Source organism: Adelges cooleyi, unplaced genomic scaffold (genome assembly GCF_023614345.1).
Source record: "Adelges cooleyi isolate 19-005CV unplaced genomic scaffold, UGA_ACOO_1.1 ACOO_flye_CR_arks_rails_tigmint_CR_PRNA_376, whole genome shotgun sequence".
NCBI lineage: Eukaryota > Metazoa > Arthropoda > Insecta > Hemiptera > Adelgidae > Adelges > Adelges cooleyi.
In genome coordinates this window covers 3,591,768-3,611,064 of record NW_026096053.1, presented here as the reverse complement: position 1 = coordinate 3,611,064, position 19,297 = coordinate 3,591,768, and the positions used below count along the sequence as shown (strand labels likewise).

The 19,297-nt window shown below is 33.5% G+C and overlaps 1 protein-coding gene across 10 annotated transcripts in view; it reads left to right on the top strand.

The window, feature by feature from the left end:
* The first annotated feature begins 562 nt into the window (after positions 1-562).
* LOC126840143 (homeotic protein antennapedia-like) overlaps positions 563-19,297 on the top strand; it is a 133,111-nt gene continuing 114,376 nt past the window's right edge. For 9 of the 10 annotated variants that reach the window (XM_050575681.1, XM_050575661.1, XM_050575668.1 and 6 more), the window contains exon 1: positions 563-1,194. The gene's annotated coding sequence lies outside the window, so the exon portion shown is untranslated. Of the gene's footprint in view, positions 1,209-19,297 lie in introns of all 10 variants that reach the window. The other variant, XM_050575670.1, reaches the window with a different exon arrangement.

Sequence of the window (19,297 nt, the reverse complement as noted above, 5' to 3'; positions counted from 1 at the left end):
TTTATAATATTATTACAAGAGGGCCGGCCGGCAATTTCGCGTTATCAATTACAACGTTTGACACGGCGTTCCGTCCGTCGTTATGATCCGTTACATTGTTATTATTGTTGTTCTTGGACGGCGCGGCGGCGGCCAGATACTTTATTGACTGTTCGGCGCGTTTCGGAAACGTCGTCGTAAGTCTCCGGCCGCGGCCGCGGGACAAGCGCAATGCGCGTCCGACGATATACGAGCACGCGGCGCGCACACACACACACACACACACACACACACACACACACAACCATATTAATATTATATTATATACGTATATACGCGTCGTCGTCGTCGTCCTCTCTCCGTCGGACCGGCGGCCGTCCCGTATGCTGCGTACTCTGTCGGCGCCGCGGCCGTCCCCCACCTTGGCGGCGGCCGATATTCTTTATGTGCGTGTGCCCGGGCGGGCGGGGGAAGTGGGGGCCGCGGGGGCGTGCCGGGCGGTAGCGCAGGGGGCCGGCCTCTCTATCAGTGCCCGAGAGCCGTAAACCATTCTCCCGCCCAACACTTCGATTCACGTCCCATTATTGTAAGGACAAACTTTTTGGAGCCCATAACAGCACATACACACACGGCCAACGACGACGCACGCCACCACCGCGGCGGGACACGCACACGGTTTTATAGCTTTTATATAATATTATTATCGTACACCGTCGTCCGTACGACATCGTCGGTCGTCGCCGTGTCCGTTCATCAAGCCGAATAATAATATTTGCGAAAATCAGTTTATTTTGAAAAATTTCCAAACCTCCCACAAACCCGCCCTTTGCGCTTTTCCGTCGACACGAAACGGTTTAATTAAAATATATAATTTGTTATTATTTATTTATTATAACATTTTCATTTTGCGCGCCAAAATTAAAAAAAAAAAAAAATGCACCGACCGTTTTTGTTCCGTCTGAACGCCGCCGTTTTCCGTTGTACGGTTTTCGATTTTTGTTAAATTTTTTTTTTGTTTTATTCTAATTTTTAATTCGTTATTATTTTGAAAATTTAATAATATACGGTTTTTGAGTTTTTTTTTTATTTATTTGCCGTCGCGGTTTTGTTTCCCGACCGACCCGACCTGCCCTAAACTTGTATCAATTCGCGCGGGGCCGCGTTAAAGGAGGACTTGGCATTGACCGACCCAGAGAGGACCGCAGAACGCAACCGGTGAGTGATAAAAAGTAATGTGTTTGTATAAAAAATAATATGTTATTTTTTCGTTTATTTCGCTATAGTTTTGTAGTTATACATACATATATTATATGTGTATGGTTGTCGATATAGATACCATTTGAGGGATGATAGTATAAACGGTATATGTATGTTGGAAGGGTGGTGGTGCAAGCTATGTGTTAAAGTGTTTATCTTTGCCGTCCATAAAAACCGAACTGCTCGACTTTCGTGCGCTCGAAAAGTTTTTATGGTACCCACGTGGCTCTTCTTCTTCTGCGCGTTACTGGGAACCGTGTCGAAAAACAGCACTTACTGCTTTATTGTATACGTTTTATATTAAATGTTCGATATAAGTTTAAAAAAAAAAAAAACTAATTATTCGCAAATATAATTACACATTAGAATTATTATTGTACATGCATTGTGGTACACGACAATAACACGTGTCCAAATGTATGACTACCTATATTGTTAGCATATTTTATTATTTTAACACGTTTTTTGTTTTAATAAAAACTGTAGGTAGGGCAATCTAAAAAGAACCGATAAAATGTTGTAATTATTACAATACCGTATCACTAAATTCGGACAAAATGTGGTATAGTATATATAGCTATATTAATAATATTGTATTAAGTCAAAAAACTATCTTGTCCGACCTAACTTGACGTAGGTATAACACTTTGATCCTATTATATATTAAACAATTAACAAGCGAATAGATGATTATTAAGATTAAATTATATTATGTAAATCTTTTGATCTAACGGCGAAAGTATAATTATATAATATGCCCATTTATTCTGAACGGACTGTTTTATAAGTAAGTATACAGTGTAGTAGAGACTAAAGTACTATTTTTATGGTAATAATTGGTCTATGCATAGGTTCATAATATGAGTTCATCGATTTTACCAGATTCCAATATTTACAACAATACATATTTTATGAATGCATCCATCGATCAAAAGCCAAAAAGATTAAAAGGGTTAAGTCGGAACTCGTGTGATGTTGTCTGACTTTTAATGTGTACATTAATGTTCTCATTAAATCGATAATTTTCGGATTTATCCATGTCTGTTTGTGTGTGTGTGTGCTGAAGTTTCGGACCCACTGCAAAGTCCATTAGTTTTTATCCACTATTGTCTTACGCGGTGTGTACATATTATTGTATAGCAATTAGTGTTTATTGTACATATTATTCATAGTATATATAAATATACACTACCTTGAAACAACGCCTAAAAAATATTCTCAGGGATCGTTCAGCTCCCAAAAAGACTATAGCTATATATACGAGATAGCTCTAATTTTTAGCGCCAAAAGTAAACGTCAGATTAGGTTAGGTCTAAATGTAACATTTCTATTGCATATATTAACGTGATATGATAATGACGTTATATTTTGATTTTGAGTAAATTCCGATGTTTAAAAATTTACAAACAAAATAGCATAGTGCAATTTTTATAAGGGTCAAGTATAAGGGTAATTGTATTTAAAAGCGAAAAGAAAACGCTTTATGTTTCAATGATAATTTTAATTTAAAGCTTTTAATGTTTATTAGACCTAATGTTTTATGTATTTCATTATTAATAGTCAAACTCAAGCATTACATTTATACTTAACCCCCTTATGACCCTCAAACATTAGTCTGGTTTTTTTTTAAAGTTATATTTTATTACGGCTTTTGGTGCGATATAATCTATGTCCAATTTTTATCTTGTCAATGGATATAAGACATAAAAGGATTACTGTGAAGACCGTCTTTGGTGACGATTATCATTACCTATCATAAATACCTACCTATAAGGGTCAACTGGAGTAACTGTAGGTAAAAATGAATTGAGGGAAATGTAAATGATTATTTTAGTTAACGAAGTAATTAAAAATTCTCAACTTTAACTGAACACTGAATTAGAAGACGTTTTATATGCTTACTGTGTAATTAAATACTAACATTGATGGTACTTCTATTATAAAAAAAAAAATGCATTTACATTTATCCTGTTGGCTGTTCGTTTACAATTACCCCAGTTAAAAAACTATTGCTATTGCGGCACCGATCAAATGAATAATAATGATATTAATATTATTGATCATAAACAAAACGCGGTGAAACGGTTAGGCTGTTGTCGATATAAAAAAAAAAACCATTGCGTTGGGCCGGATATTTACGACCGTTTTTCTTAATGGTTTTTTTTTTTAACGTCTTAATTTAACAACAATTCGGTGTAATAACAGTATAACGTCCGCTTTATTATTGTTGCCGCGCTTGTCAATTGTACGTATTATATTATACTATATTACGATAATGGAATAATAATAATAATAGTAGTATGTAAACGGGCGGCCACTTGAGAAACGACCGCGATAAAAAAAAAAAATAGTAAGTCGGAAGACCGAGAGTTAAATAAAAAACGAATCACGTCGTCGCGCTTTAAGTATAGGATACTAATATTTTATTATATAGGTGGTATAAGGCGGTGGTCGGTAGTCGACTGCCGATTTTGTTTATTGCTTACTTACTTACTTATTTTTTTTTTTTTTTGAAAACCGCATCATAAACCTGCCTAATTTGATGTGTATAGGTATAGAGAGGAGAGTGCTAGTGTGATTTTTATCACATATTATATTTTAAACGGCCCGGTACATTATCATGTATGTGTGTTGAGAGTATAATATTATAAACCGCGTTGGCTGGCATTTATATATATATATATTTATACATATACTCACTGGCGGCACGCTCCACGCAACACTTAAGGTAGGGGGAGGGGGAGGGAGGGCGCACACGAGGACTGTTTTACGACCTGGTTTCGACCATATTTTTGCCTCGCCGGCGCTTCACCACCGCCACAGCCACCGACCAATTACCGTCAATAAAAACCCGTGTTTACACGTCGTTAACTTAATAATTTTTCCCGTTTACACTTCCTTGCCGATTTCCGATCCTCGCGGCGCATCTTAAAAAAAAAAAAAATTAAATTATATTGTGCGTTTTCTCTAAATTTTTTTTTTTTTGGTTTAATTCAATACTTGAACTCGTCCGGTTAGGATTTATATACAACAATAATAATACGGATATTGATAAATAGTTGTACGAAAAATAAATAAATAAAAACACTAATTATTTACTTTAAACGGCCAAGTGAGGTCATACCATTCACTTATAGCCAGTAAGTCAGTAAGTTAGTACATTAGTAAATTATATAATCAATATATAGTGCGCTTAAAATAACAGACTCTTACCTATTATTATTAAATTAATAATCTAATATTGTTAAACAAAATCAATCGCGTTTGTCTATTCGCCTAGTAATTAATCAATAAGTTGTTTTTCCAATAAACGAGATTTTGGTAAATTAACCGCGTTTTTTAGTTTGGATTTTAGTCTATATATATATATATATATGTATATGTATTAATAAAAATATATTGCGTTAAATTGCAATAGTCGAGAACAAGTTCATATTTTTAAGTAACGGCTAAAATATATAAAAAAAATGTACTTATAGTTTTCTCTTGTGCAGTGTTGTTATATAGTGATATTTGCGAGATTGCGCAAACGACAAACTTACATTCGATGCAAATAATATACACATATTTAAGTACGTATATAGGTATAGGACGTGATAATATTATAATACATATTATACGGGTTGGCCGCCGACCGTCGGTGATGTTCCCAGGTGGTCATGAAACAGACTTCTTGAGACTGAGACGGCGGCGGCGGCGACGGGCACAGTACCGGTTGACATTCGTGTGTTGGGCGAGGAACGTGACCGAGAGTGTGTAGATTATATTCTTATTCTTGTTACTTCGACAATGGAAATATCCAACACACGTTGGATAGTGCGAGGAATAACATTGAATGTGTTTCATCAGGAACACTTGTGAAATAATATATAAGTATATATTATATTTAGTGTTATGCGATCCGAGTACACCGCGAACGTCTTGGAACGTTATAATATATAATTCAAAATGCATTTAATATAGTCTTATACATAGCCAACGTCCTAATTTGACAAGCTAACTAATTATTAAACAAAATAACTACTTGAATAAGGCAACTACTATCATTGAGTAGGTGTCAATGCTACTACACACTCTTGAAAATGGTATCAAAAAAATTAAACAGTAAACGGTGGTTAGCTTCTATAATTAAATCTAAAAGCTTGATGAGTATGGAGTTAAAGTAAAATACATAGTTATTGAAAAAAATAATAATTTCGATTAATAATCAAAGTGGAATAGTTTTATTTTTCCTTAGAATTGTGTTGAATACAAAAAATTAAAAATACAGATCTAATGGAAATCGGCATTCGAAACATAATATAGTAATAGTTTGAAATCAAAATTGTGTGGCAAACAGTTGTATTTACTTAAACAATATATTTTTTTATCAATGTCTTTACAATATTAAGTGTTTTTCGGTTTGCATAGTATTAGCCGGTGAACAATATTATTATAATATATACAATGTGTTACATATGTGTTTAAAGATTGCTGTGGTGTGAAATGAATGTTTGGGATATGCAAGCTGAAGGTTATAGTTGTGATAATGTCGTTGTAATGTTGTTTGTTATTTTGTGTAAAAAGGGTGTTATGAGTTGTTTAGAGAGAATTATGGTTTTTGTTGGGTGAAATTACTGTTGAGTTGAGTGTTTATAATTAGTTAGTTAAGTATTCTTCAATTCGGTCAAGTCCGGTTCGTGAAGTTAAGTATTTAAAAACACAAGAAGTATTAAGTGCATCAAAAATGGGATTGTGTGCGTGTGATTTTTTGTGTATGTTGTTACAGATAAGGTTGTGCGCCTCCGTCAAGTTTAGTAGATTACCATTCTTGACAAAGGTACCCAACCTAGTCGAGCATATTGTTTTTTTTTTTTGAAATCATGTGTCGTTGTTAAGTCGGGATGCCGTCAAGTTTAGGTATGTCAGATTTAGGTTCATTTTTTTTAATAGTCTATGGTCGTTTTGGCCATTGAAAAATATAGCTAATGGCCGTTGGTCGTGGAGAAAATAATTGTTAATGAATTCGGAGTTTAAAGTATTATAGTCTGTTGTAATGGCCTTTTCGAGTTGTTGTAGTATGGCAAGTCGTTGAGTAGGTTTTTGGGACATATAGTTCTGTACAAATTTTCTGAAGTGTTGGTAGTGGTGTTTTGGAAGTTCTATGGGGCTATAACTAGTGGGGGTTTTACGGGAGTCGCATTACCAAATATTTGAATTATTGCCCCCGAAACTAGAATGTTTTTACCTTGGTAATTTCCAAACTCTGTATCCAAAGCAAAGAACGTAAATTTGTTGTCTATTTTTGTTTGTTGAAGAGAAAAAATGGTATTACACAGATAAAAAGGTATTTCGTAAAAAAAATATTGTTAAACAAAAAGTTATACACAATAAAGTTTTAATACTTAATAAAAAGTTATTGGATTTACACAAAAGAAAATTTGTATAAATATGCACTAAAAAAAAAAAACAAATATAAATTATATGGTTGTATGATTTATAAAAAGTTAGAAATGTAATAATAAAAAAAATTGTTTTAAACACAATAAATAAATGTTTGAACATAAGAATGTACGATGCGGCGTTTAAGTCGCAAGAAAAGTAGCGAAGGCAAGTAAAGTCTACCCTGAGGATTCGTGTGTTAGGCAGATTCGTATATTGATAATAAGTATAACATTACAATAATTATTATATAATGGTATTGTATAGAAGTGAATTTAAATGTGTAATATATGTTATTATATGCTGTTGTCTTGTTTGTTCATATAACACTATAAAACAGTTTTTGCGCATAACGATAGGCTTATGGTAAAAAAAAAAACGAAGAGATTTTCCGTCATTTGTTTTTACTGTACACGTCCGCATGAGCTTAACGCCAACACAAACTTTACGGCCAACAAACTTTGTAAACTTTTCATCGCCGCCCTTGGAAGTTTTCGGGGGCGAAACAATAAATTTTCCAAGCACGCTGAAGTTTTCCGGACCGTTGGTCGTCGATTAATGACTAAAAAAATATTCTCTGAATAATATTATAACACATCTATATGTGAACTGATCAACTGAAAACGTTAGCTGTTACACTGCTGTCTTATCGGTTTTGTTTACTTCAATCGTTAAAAATCATTTGCAGATATAAATTAGGAAACCGTTGAAGAAATGTCGATTCAAAATTGAACTCAACATTAAAAGTAACAAACATCTTGCCATCTTCATTTGATCATAATGATAACGTCGCCGTTGATTTCGTTGAATTCATAATCTAAAAAAAAACAAAACAATATATTTGTAATTATACAGTGGTTCTAGAATGATGTGCTTTTCAAAGATGGCGTTTCAGCTAAACTAGTTATGTTATAAACAACAATTATAGTGCCGACAATTATTTGGAATTGGAATTCAGACTTTTAAAATCGGCTAATTTTTCTAGCCAAGTTCTTGACGATTAATATTGTTTTTTTTTTATTTATAAAAGAAAGCCGGCCGACAAGCTTACAATTAGCCATATACCCAGCAACCGTGTGGTATATAGGTACCTCGAGTATGCAGAATTTCTTAGTGGTATGCGGTCGACCTTTGGCATTCATTATACTATACACCGTCTCCAACTCCTCGGCGGCCAATATTAATTATACCCGCAAGACTGCGATACATTATTTTATAGTTTCATATTATTATATACCTAAGATAAGATCCTTAACTGAGGTCGCACTATCGGATCGATATCGGACGTTCATCGAGACGAAGTCAATAATTAATTAAAGGATAGGACGGTTGGACGCGCTTGCAATATAAGCCAAGACTATTGCCGAAGATGTAGTAGTATTTTTATTTTATTTTTACAAGTCTTTTTTTTTTAACGCAATCGTCCAACGTGTATACACATCAATAATTTATGTAAGCCGCACTCGCTCAATATGGATTGATAACTCTATTTACAAGGCATATGAGGCGACGGCAGCCTTGTCGATCAATTATTATTAATGATAATGACACGCAGTGTAGGTATAGATACAAGTTGGTCATCAGATAAATATTGCACGTATAACGTTTTGTAATCAATGTCGAAACTTTCCTGTATAAAGTAATATGTAATTACAATCAAATCAACCAGAACTAAATTCGAGAATTGAATAACACACCTTCTATTTCATATTTTATATTATGTAAGGAAGTTAGCTTATTATAATAGGAAACAGGTACCAACTAATATCTTGTACTAGTTTTCTATGTTGGCCTTCCGCATACATTCGGCTACATTCGACTGATCATAGTTAAGATGACACCTGTCTTAAGGTGTACCTAAAATTTATCTCTCGACATAACAATGATTTTAACCACTTTTCAATAAACATATTGAAAACAATATAGTATTAATACCTCGTGAGATTAAGCAAATGTAATTTAATACCTTTTTTAAAATAGTAAATAACAATAAAAAGAAAAAAATTTCCAAAAACTGTTACCAGCAAAAAAAAAAAGATAATTATGAATAGGAAGACATTTATTTACTTATTCGAATACGAATTTGCACAACTCTGAATTCATAATGCCGGCAGTGGGATATGAAAGTTACTTAGAATGTGATTGGCCACTCTACTTTTAAAGTATACCTACCGTTGAATGTATCAATTAACCCGGTGTTGGTATTAAGTATGGATTTCCCAGCATCGACCGAGCCTACGCAACCACACGCAAGCCGCCGCACTGCTCGTCGGTTAGCCCCGGGAGGGGGGGGGTTCTTTTTTCTAAATTAACTGCAGATACCGTTTTTTGATCACGTAATGGCAATAATAATAATATGTGTAATTGTCGCGTGGCCGTGGCGCGGACGTCTCACGTGCTGAACAGTCAGGTTATAAGACGTACAGGTATATATATATATATACACCTCGTCTTGGTGTGTGCATGTGCCAGAGATGTGTTGCAAGACGAGTGTGAGCCCCCCCGCGGACCTCGTGAAAGCTTTCTATACACAGCAGAAATCGCGTCGAATGTCGCTTTTTTTTTCCTCTCTTCCCCTTAAGCTTATCGGTTTATACGCAACACGCTGCTGGTCGCTTGTGTGTATGTGACCTAGTATTTCACCGTGAAGCGTGGGCGTGGTGGTGGATTTTTTTTTTTTACCGTGTACCACACCGACGTCTGGAGATGTAGGAGATCTTTCGGACGCACCGACCACCGACTAGTCCTTTAGGTCTCGCACATAACGTTAAACATATATTATTATACATATACATACCTATAGCCGGTATAGGGCGATAAACGTGCGCGGAATGAGTGATCGCCGGTGCGCGTCAGGCACGCCGCGCCGCATGAATTTTATCTAACCGCTTCATCGCCAAAAAAAATTTTTTTTTTATTAAAAACCAAGTAAAACGAGAAACCGAAAGGCGCGAGAACCCGAAAACGACTCTCGAGATCACGACTATAGCTGTTTATTCGGCATAAGGAATACCTTACTATATGCATTCGTTCCCGATAAAGTACAAAGAAGACTACATTACGGTGTCAGTGTGGTTTTTTTTTTACACGGTTCTTCAAAAAAAAACACTTTGGATAAAAGCGCGTTTGTTACGTCTTTCAAAGAGACAAGTAGTCGTTGAACACCGACTACTACCACTATAACTAATAGATTGGAAACAAAATTATATTACACAGAAAAAAAATACATAATTGGTCCGACTAGAATTATGGTTAAAATAGATTTACAGTCGGAATAACTAAATATCTGTTAAATAGAAAATAGCTGGCCCAACTAAATTTTTAAATGTAAAGCAACTATACATTTTGTAGGGCCAATTATATTTATTTAGGTATTTCAACTAGATCGTGTCCATATATTTACCATAATTTTAGATGGAGCAACTAAACTAAGTATTTTTTTTTAGTGTAATAGTTAAACATTAGTTTTTATAATTAAAAGATTTTTTGAAAACACTTTTTTTTTTTTTTGCTGTAAGGGGAAGACGTTTGTCAATTGACTCGGTTTGATACCTTATCCAGTTAACATGTACAACGTAAATACTTGTATTATTTTTATACTATTTAATACCAACCAACTATACTATATACTACCGTGTACAGCCTAAAGGTTGCTTATATCACAATGTCGTGCGCGCCAGAACGGTCATTCATAAAGTACGGACTTCACTTGTGTTGATCGATGCACTTGTGCGACATGTACAAGATGTGCATGTATATATACATATTATAATAATGATATGCCACTGGACGTTGTATTGTATCTACCGTTTCGTTTATTATCGATGATGAGCACAAATGTACAAGTACAATAATAATATAGCGTTTAATATATTATATATATATATTGGAAAACAATGACGGTAATAATAATAAAACGTTATGACGCGGTATGAGCGAGCTGTGCCCGTACCTAAGTCTTATAGGTTGGCCGATGGTCGGCTGTAGACTAGTTTGACGGACAGGACAATCAATTTTCTCCTTGCATTTCCGACCGGTCTTGGCCGGATGTTGACGAGACGACCTGTTCGCTTTTCGATGAACACACACACCAAAACAACAATGGCCGAGAGTTCACTTTGCCATCGTCCGCGCTAAAACCATATAAGACAAATCAACCGCTGAAGATGATGATAATAATAATAATATAACATTATATGTATAGGTGCACTGAAATCTTAGCCGGTCCAACAAAATTCTAAGCCGGGGCTCGTACATTAATAAAATCGAATCCATAACGCTGTGTTTGGAGTGTTTAAAAAAAATGTTTTATATGATAATATATTTTTAACACTAAATCGTTTATAGTAAATTCAATAAAAATCGCAATTGATTTATCACAATCTTTATGTACGTCCAATAACATATTTTGAATTAAAAAATAATTAAATTTGTTCTTGATTTACCCCTACTAATAGACAACTAGTTTAGGATTTATTTGAATTATTAAAAATTGTTTAGTTTATTTACAATATCAAAATACTAATTTAACATTAACGAAAGTTTGTTTTTTGCACAAATAAACATTTTTGTAATAAGTATACAACGTATGATTAATACATTTTATAATTTTTAAATTATAAACAATTTTGTCTACCTCACAAAATATATATTTTGTTATAGCTAAATTTTGGTTTTGTAAAGTTTCCAATGCGCAATTATTTTTCACTTATAACATATTTTAATTTCACGATATTTTTTGTAATTAATAAAAATACATTTGTTATTATAATAAATAAGAAATGTACCAAGCTTGACTTGGGTTTCAAATGTATTTATTTCCTTGCATTATTTTCAGTTAATTGTGAAAAAGAATTCAGAATTTGTTTACTTTGTCTCATTTTTTCTAAAATACGCCGTTAAATTAAAAAATATTATCTTTTTCGTGAAAAACTATTAAGATGCATTATGTGTCGTTATAATACAATAACTATACGGGTTGAGAAATTCTGTGACATCATCTTACTCTACCAGAGATAATCATTTTCCGTCGGTTCAAAAGTGATACCTACCAAAAAAAAAACCTAATCTAAAATAATGCGATTTTGACCAAATCTCCCAACCAGGGTTCTTCTATACCGCATCCGGGTGGGTGTACAATCCGGAAAACTGTTAAGATAATATTGATAATTAATGTATAGTTGCTCTAACTTCGAGTGAAGCCAAGCCAACGGCATCTTTTTTGCATTTCGACTCCGCGTGTTTGCGTATGTTGTCTTAGCGCTGACCAAGGGTTACTTGGCTTGGCAAACTCGACCCGTGCAAAAGTGGAAGGGGGTAAAAAAATTGTTGGCAAAACACGTTTTAAACGAGCCGTACAGAAATTAATCGCGCATTAAGTTATCGTTATTATTATTATATAGATCTTCACGGTACACAGGAGATACACCGGTGCCGACCACGTGTACCGACTAGATGTAAAATATAATATATAAATTTTATATTCAGATTGTCCGCACACTTCTTCGCATGATTATAATTTATATATATATTATTTATACATCTTAAAGGCGACGTCGGCCGGTCGATACGTTTATCATGTGTATTATAATAAATAACGTTTTGTCGTGAAACGGCTCGCGCTCAAGACAAACCCCGTGGTCGCACGTTGTAAGAACGACACTGTTTTTTTACTTTATTATTATTATTATTTTTTTTTTTTAAGATAATATCGTATCGAACGTTAAAATAATATTATGTATCCATATAGCGTGTCATGATTTATCGGCTTGGCTTGGTATACAGCGATGGGTCCGAAATGCTCGCTTTATGTATATCCAGTATCATTTATAATACTATAATAATAGTAGGAAAATGATTTTATTTTTTTTATCCATATTTTTCTTGCCACCGATCGCAATCGCTAAAGCGCGTCACTAAAACAGTCGTCTGATACAAACATAATATTATTATGATTGTGTATTATTGGCGTTAAGTAGTATAGAGAAACGGTTTGGAAATATTGGATTGTGTACTGTGTACATAATATTATTATTATTTATTCGATTTTAGATAAAGATATTTATATACAGGAACGGCAAACGGCCGGCTAACGATTGAAAGCATTAAACAAACGACAGTAGTTTTGTGTGTGCTGTATCACATGCCTCGAAACGACGGGCACAGTGGAAAAAGATGTTTTCGCTTGTTTAATGAACGATAAAGCCGAGATAGATGTCATTTCGTCACGCGGAGAGTATCCGCCAAAACAACAGTGTCACATTAAAATCGCATTACGGTCGGCGGTTAAATGTTTTTTACACGGCCGTGACTGAACAACTAACAAAAAAAATATAATAATAATAATAAACCGTCGAATAAAAAAACGTTTCGCCGTTTGCGCCCATTTGTGGCGATTAAAATCCCATTTAGACCCGAGGCCGATTTAGAGAGCTTATTGCTTCCCGCCCAAAACACAACAACTCGCGGCCACCTCCCCTTTTGTACATTTTGAACCCCTTCCCGTGCCAACAAACACACACCCCGGGACGCGCTTATATAATGCACAAACCCCCTCCCCCCACCACCACCTCCCATCTGATAGAACACAACTCTGATCGGCCCGCTGTTGCTGCTATAATATACCGCACGAGCAGAATCTTTTTTTCAACATTTTTTTTTTCCCCATTAATGTGTGTGTGTGTGTTACACTTGTCCTAATGCGAAATCGATAATGGTCCTTTTACCGTACCGGGAATCGGCCATTTCGGTCAAATCAAAAACCCGTGTAAGCCGCGAAAGGTTAGGTTAAATAAAAAATAAAGTAAGCTCAACAACTACACTTAAACCGTTGTTTATACTATAATATTTAATACCATACACTTTGCGGATCTCCTTCAGCTTATACGTATAATGAGCTTATAATACCTATTTAATATAGTCCCCCAAAATATAAACTTAATAGTATGTCGAATCACAGCCATATAGTTATAATAAATATAGCCAAACGACTTTATATACTCAAGTACATACACTATATAGTACATACACTGTTTAAGAAAATATCAGGTTTGTAGATAATGCAATAAGCGAACGTTTTGGGGAAGGGGGAAGGCACTTAATACACTTAAAACACTGTATGTTTAAATATGAATTTATTCAACAACTAGCTCACTAACAAAATTATTTAAATATAAATAGGTATTTTGAACACCACTAACTTCACTTTTTATGGTTTTTAGTATCCTAAGCCCCCTAAAGTTCCGTCAATGAATAATTGTCAAGTTTCTAAACTTATTGCAAATACATACATTTTAAATGAATAACTAAAATTTGTCATTATATTTCATGAAATATTAAAACGTTTTAAAATTGTACGCAAACTATAATTTGAAAAAAACTTTTCCCACTCACACTCAAACTTTATTTGAGGGGGAAACCTTAAATTGGGAGAGCATAATATATGTCATAATTTTACTTGAATCTTTTGGAATTATCTTTTGGCCCCTTGAAATAAAATTATATTTTTTGTGCTATTGAGTACATACTTGTTATTTTATTAGTATAACACTGTCATATCTTAATTCTCCACGAAGAAATGCGTTACATACGAAATATATACATGTATATATTATATAATCGCAACACTTGACACCGGTGGTCGGACACGTTTTAAACCGTTTGCTTAACAATTAATAGTGTTTTAATAACGCACTTGGACGATATCCAATGAACGATTATAAAGAGTGCCTCGGTCGTTTGTGATTCGCACCTTTGCTGATCCGCACGCGATCGCAAAACACAACTGCAGTCTTAACACGGTTCTGTGACATTTTCTTTTTGACCCATAATTATTATAATATCGTGAAAATATGCAGTACAATATATTGTTTTAACTCGAGAACTCCTGAAAATTTTAACTGTAGTAAACAGTGATAACAGCAGCTGTTATAAACATGTGATAAAGTTGTAATTCTCATAAAAATGGCGGAAAATGGGAAACTTCATTTATATCCATTGTCTGCATGTACACTTAGCAAACTAGTTTATTTTATATAAATCTGTGTCTACAAAACACAAAGCGTTTTTTTTTTTATTTAATCAAATTCTGATGTAAATGCTTATATTGGACGCATTATGTATTTTCCAGTGTCAAAAACTATAAGTTCTGAGTGTTCGTATATTTGTCTCGACACTAACGCAATGTATGCAGTAGGTATTATAATATAATAGCAGACATAATAATTACTTTAGATACTGTGCTATATCAATGTTTTTGCTGTTGCCTATTTACAGGATGATTCATTAAGGATAAGACACTAATTTTTCTTAAAATACTTACAACGTTGTAGTATGTCTTTTATGTAACTGTAAAAGTAGTTATCCAAAAATCTGTTTGACGACCATTCGACATTTTCAGAAAATGAGTATTAATTTAAAAAGCTAATTAAATATTATACACGTTACCGTTTGAGTTGTAAAAGTTAATTGAGCTCTGGATAAAAATTTAAATAATTTAAAACACTATAATATAAACTAAAGTGTCTCCGAAAATAAAAACTCCCAAACATTTAGCGTTAGCCCAACATAAAGGAAAAGCTTTGCTCGTTTGTAAGTAACATGTACAATATTCTAATTAATACACCTTAAGGAGTTCAACGTTCACTGATTAATTTTTTTTAACAATACCGGCGCGTTTCCAATGGTATTATATATTATGCACATCATTCTATATACAACTTACCAAACGCCTGTAATTGCGCAAGACGAATATGACTCTTGGCCTTTGCCGCGGAATTCAATCGACTAAAAGTCACGTAAACACTATCGCGGCGCCACTTTATAGACACTATTATGCATGCTCTTTATCCATATTGTAATAATATTATTATACTCCAGCTTCATGTCGGTACATGGACGCGAAAGCCGTTTAACCACGTCAAACAACTAGTCCGGTAAGTACCAATAAAATATAAAAAAAAAACATTAGAAAGGCTCTAGAAACAACCATAATATTATGGTTATATTATAATAGTTAATATTATATATTGTATTATGACAGTCACACGATAAACAGTAAATTATAATTTATAGATTTATACTTACACGCAGCCGTTTCATATGAATGTATAGCAGAATAGGTACTTAAATTAAATAGGCAAATTATGAGTTTTGCAAACGAGTCAAATAATGTGAAGGTCATCGGAAATTGAATGAAAAAAAAATAACGTTAACTATATTATAATACAATTATTTATCAAAAGGTACCTTTTTCGGAATCACATCAGCGATAAAAACGCCAATTTACGGTAAAACCAAAAAAGGTTTTCCTTCAGAAGGGGCTGAAGGTTTATCTTTATTTTTAAATAAAAGTACACGTATGTCTATAAACAATACTAGAGTTGGTTATACTTATAGTTAATTCTAAAGTAAATTTAGAGCAAAATCATCATTTAAACACAATTAAGATCATTGGATACTTTGTGATGATAACTTGGTGGTTGTTTTAATTTTTAAATATTTTCTAGTTCAATAAACTGTAATGTAATACCAACAGTTAAATTTAAATAGTAGAATACCGGGAGATAACATTTTGTGTGTTTTGATATGAAAATAAGTTTGTTTATCAGAGGATGTCCTTAGTGATGTCCAATAAATATATTTTTTCAAGTGATTTGTATTTTTTAAATCAGCTGTTATGCGTTTGAACTTAATATTTCATGCAACCGCCCACCACAGCAGCTCCCATTTGCCGTGCGTCTAATAACTATGACTATAGTAACTTGCACTTAAGAAAACGTGGTTAATGTGTGTTGGCTTGGATCGAAGATGGAGAAACAAAAACAAATTTTTAATTTCATAGTACACTCGGTGGGACTCGGAAAAAACTTTTTTCAGGTGGGTACGTTCCCAGTTTGTGCTGTGGCGGTGGGCCAAAAAACCGACGGTATTAAAATATTGTATAAGTATAGCATATAGTAGTAAATAATAATAATATAATATATTAACCACGTTGCCAAAGTACGGTGTTGCCGTCTCTATTTTCTTAATGTGTACAGATTTTTATCTTCTATGGTTTTTTTTTTTTTTGTCATTCGTCTCACCTCATACGCACACACACAGGCAAACACGTTGGACCTAAGAGATTTATTTTTTAACAGAGATATACTTGTGTGAACTCCATAATATTATAATATACCTTTATACAAAAAAAAAAAAGAGGTAGAAAATCTAGCTTGGTCCAATTAAAAATGAAATACGACGTGTTCCGCCACCGTCACTGGCCCATACGCCGCCAACGCACTATATAGTGTATACACACACACACACTCTGGCAGAGGCTATAACTTGTAAGTCTGTTTTTTTTTAATTATTCAACCCAGCAGCGTGTCTTCATCGCTTCTGGAGCGCCGAGGCTTGTACTGCCATTGAACGGCACAAGCCATATACTTCTTTAGAAAAAAAAAACAATAAATGAATCCAAACGGTATTTGAGGAAAACAAATGAAAAATACATTGAAAAAATTACAAAAATATTATTTATCTGCCTATGTTTAATTTTGTTATTAATAGACTAAGTTCATTTTTAATCTAAATTTTATGGCACTAAAAAAAAAAACACATTAATTTAAAACTTCTCAATTCGTAGACGTGTATATTTGAAAGAAAAAAAACTATTATAATAGATTTAAAAGGTAAGAATTAAACGGATATTTGGTAGTATTATAATTTATAATATAAAACTAATACATTTCAACTCCCCCTCCCCCCCGCATATACAATTGAATAACTTTTATAATATTATCATTGGCTCAGCTAGAGGGGGGGGGGGCATAGACTCCTATAGAATTCGGATAAATCCCTTAGATAATAGGATACACTAATTTGGTTGCTGACCTTTTTCATGAGTCTTAAACGTTCTGAAGCCTCTCTTATTTTTACAACTTGACTTAAAACTTTTATTCCATTTTATTGGTATATGTACACCTAGAACCAATAACATTTCTAAATTCAGGATGTGCCTAAAAAATTATAACGAACACACGTTTGGCCATCCAATTTTGTTTCTAATTAGTTGTAATAGAAGCGCAAGTATAATAACTAATAAAACAAATTATTTTATTCAAAAAGGAAAAGTGGTATAACTATATATCATAGTCTAAACGACACCCGTTACCTAAACAGGTTTTTATAGTGAAAATACAACTCATTACTAACTCCAACGACTAGGCAATTTTAATTAAAATCGTTGTTTATAATGTTTAAACAAAGTACCAAAAAAAACGTTCAACGTTTAGTAGAATAATTTTTTATTGCGTGTCATAACACAATTTTAGGTCTCAAAGACACACAACGGGTTCTTCCCGACTTGCTCGTTAAAAAGTTAGGCTCAAACATGAGTTGGTGCGGCAGAAAATTAAATATTATTCTGTGCTCGGACAGACAGCAATGGCGCACAAGTGGTGGTATTAAGACGACTCACCGAGTTATGCTGCAGCTGTGAATAAAAATGTTTTCTAAAAAACACACACACACTTAAAAAAAATACAAAATAAATATTATTATAAGATCTCGCTAACGCTGTTCGGATACGACTAGTATTTCGTCTGGAACACTTTTTTTTTTGTTATCAACGTTTTGACCTTTTTATAGTAAATCACATTGTAAGTGATTTCTGTTGCTGTACACACAATAACAACATCAATGCAAACCCATTAATCAAATCGGACCGCGACCTACTCGTGACTTGCTTATCGTTTTTCGCCATTGCCGTATCAATTTTGTAATCTCAAGTATTGAATCTGTTTCGTTCATTCACATCGGCAATACGATTCTTTTTTTTGCATTGTAATAAATATGCGTTAAGACTTAAGCGAGTAAGCATTGTGCACTAGACAACGCAAAGCAATAATACAATATAGTAATCTTTGCGATAGAGTTCCTTCGCCATTCATAAATAATTGTAAGCAGCAAAATAATGTTGTCGACTAATCAGTCCAAAAAAGCCTTAAAATGCATTTTTTTAGTAAAGAAATGAATATTTAAACCCTTAAGAGGGCGTTGCACCGCCCATTTTTAAGGAGTAAAGTATAGGCAATTTTTTACAAAATCTTAATTTAAAGGATAAACTGTGATGTGTAATTATTAGTTCAATAACTAAGACTCTATTTTAGTATTTAATTTATTTTTTGGACTATCACAGCATCCTTGAAAGCGGTTTAAAAATGTTTTTTCATCTCTACTTGTTTAAGCAGACTGAAAATAACTAGCTTAATTTTGGATTTAGAGTAAAATCACCCATTATACACTAAAAGAAAACAATATTTCGGAGGGCAAGCCGGTGCGTTTTTTTCATTATTCTAAGTATAGCGCTCAATACATAGTTTAGAAATAACGACTATTTTAACATTTTTAAGTGACTGTAACTTTTCAAAAAATGAATTTTTTTTTAAATTTTCTTGCCCTCCGGATTATTGTTCTCTTTTAATTTTATAATAGGTGCTTTTACTTTAAAACCAAAATTAAGCGAGTTATTTTCAGTTTTAACATGTTTTTATCACTGAAAATCACTGGTGCGACGCCCTCTTAACTATATGGTTAAGGGTTTAATATTCATTTCTTTACTTTATGTATATATATATATATATATTTAACCATAAGT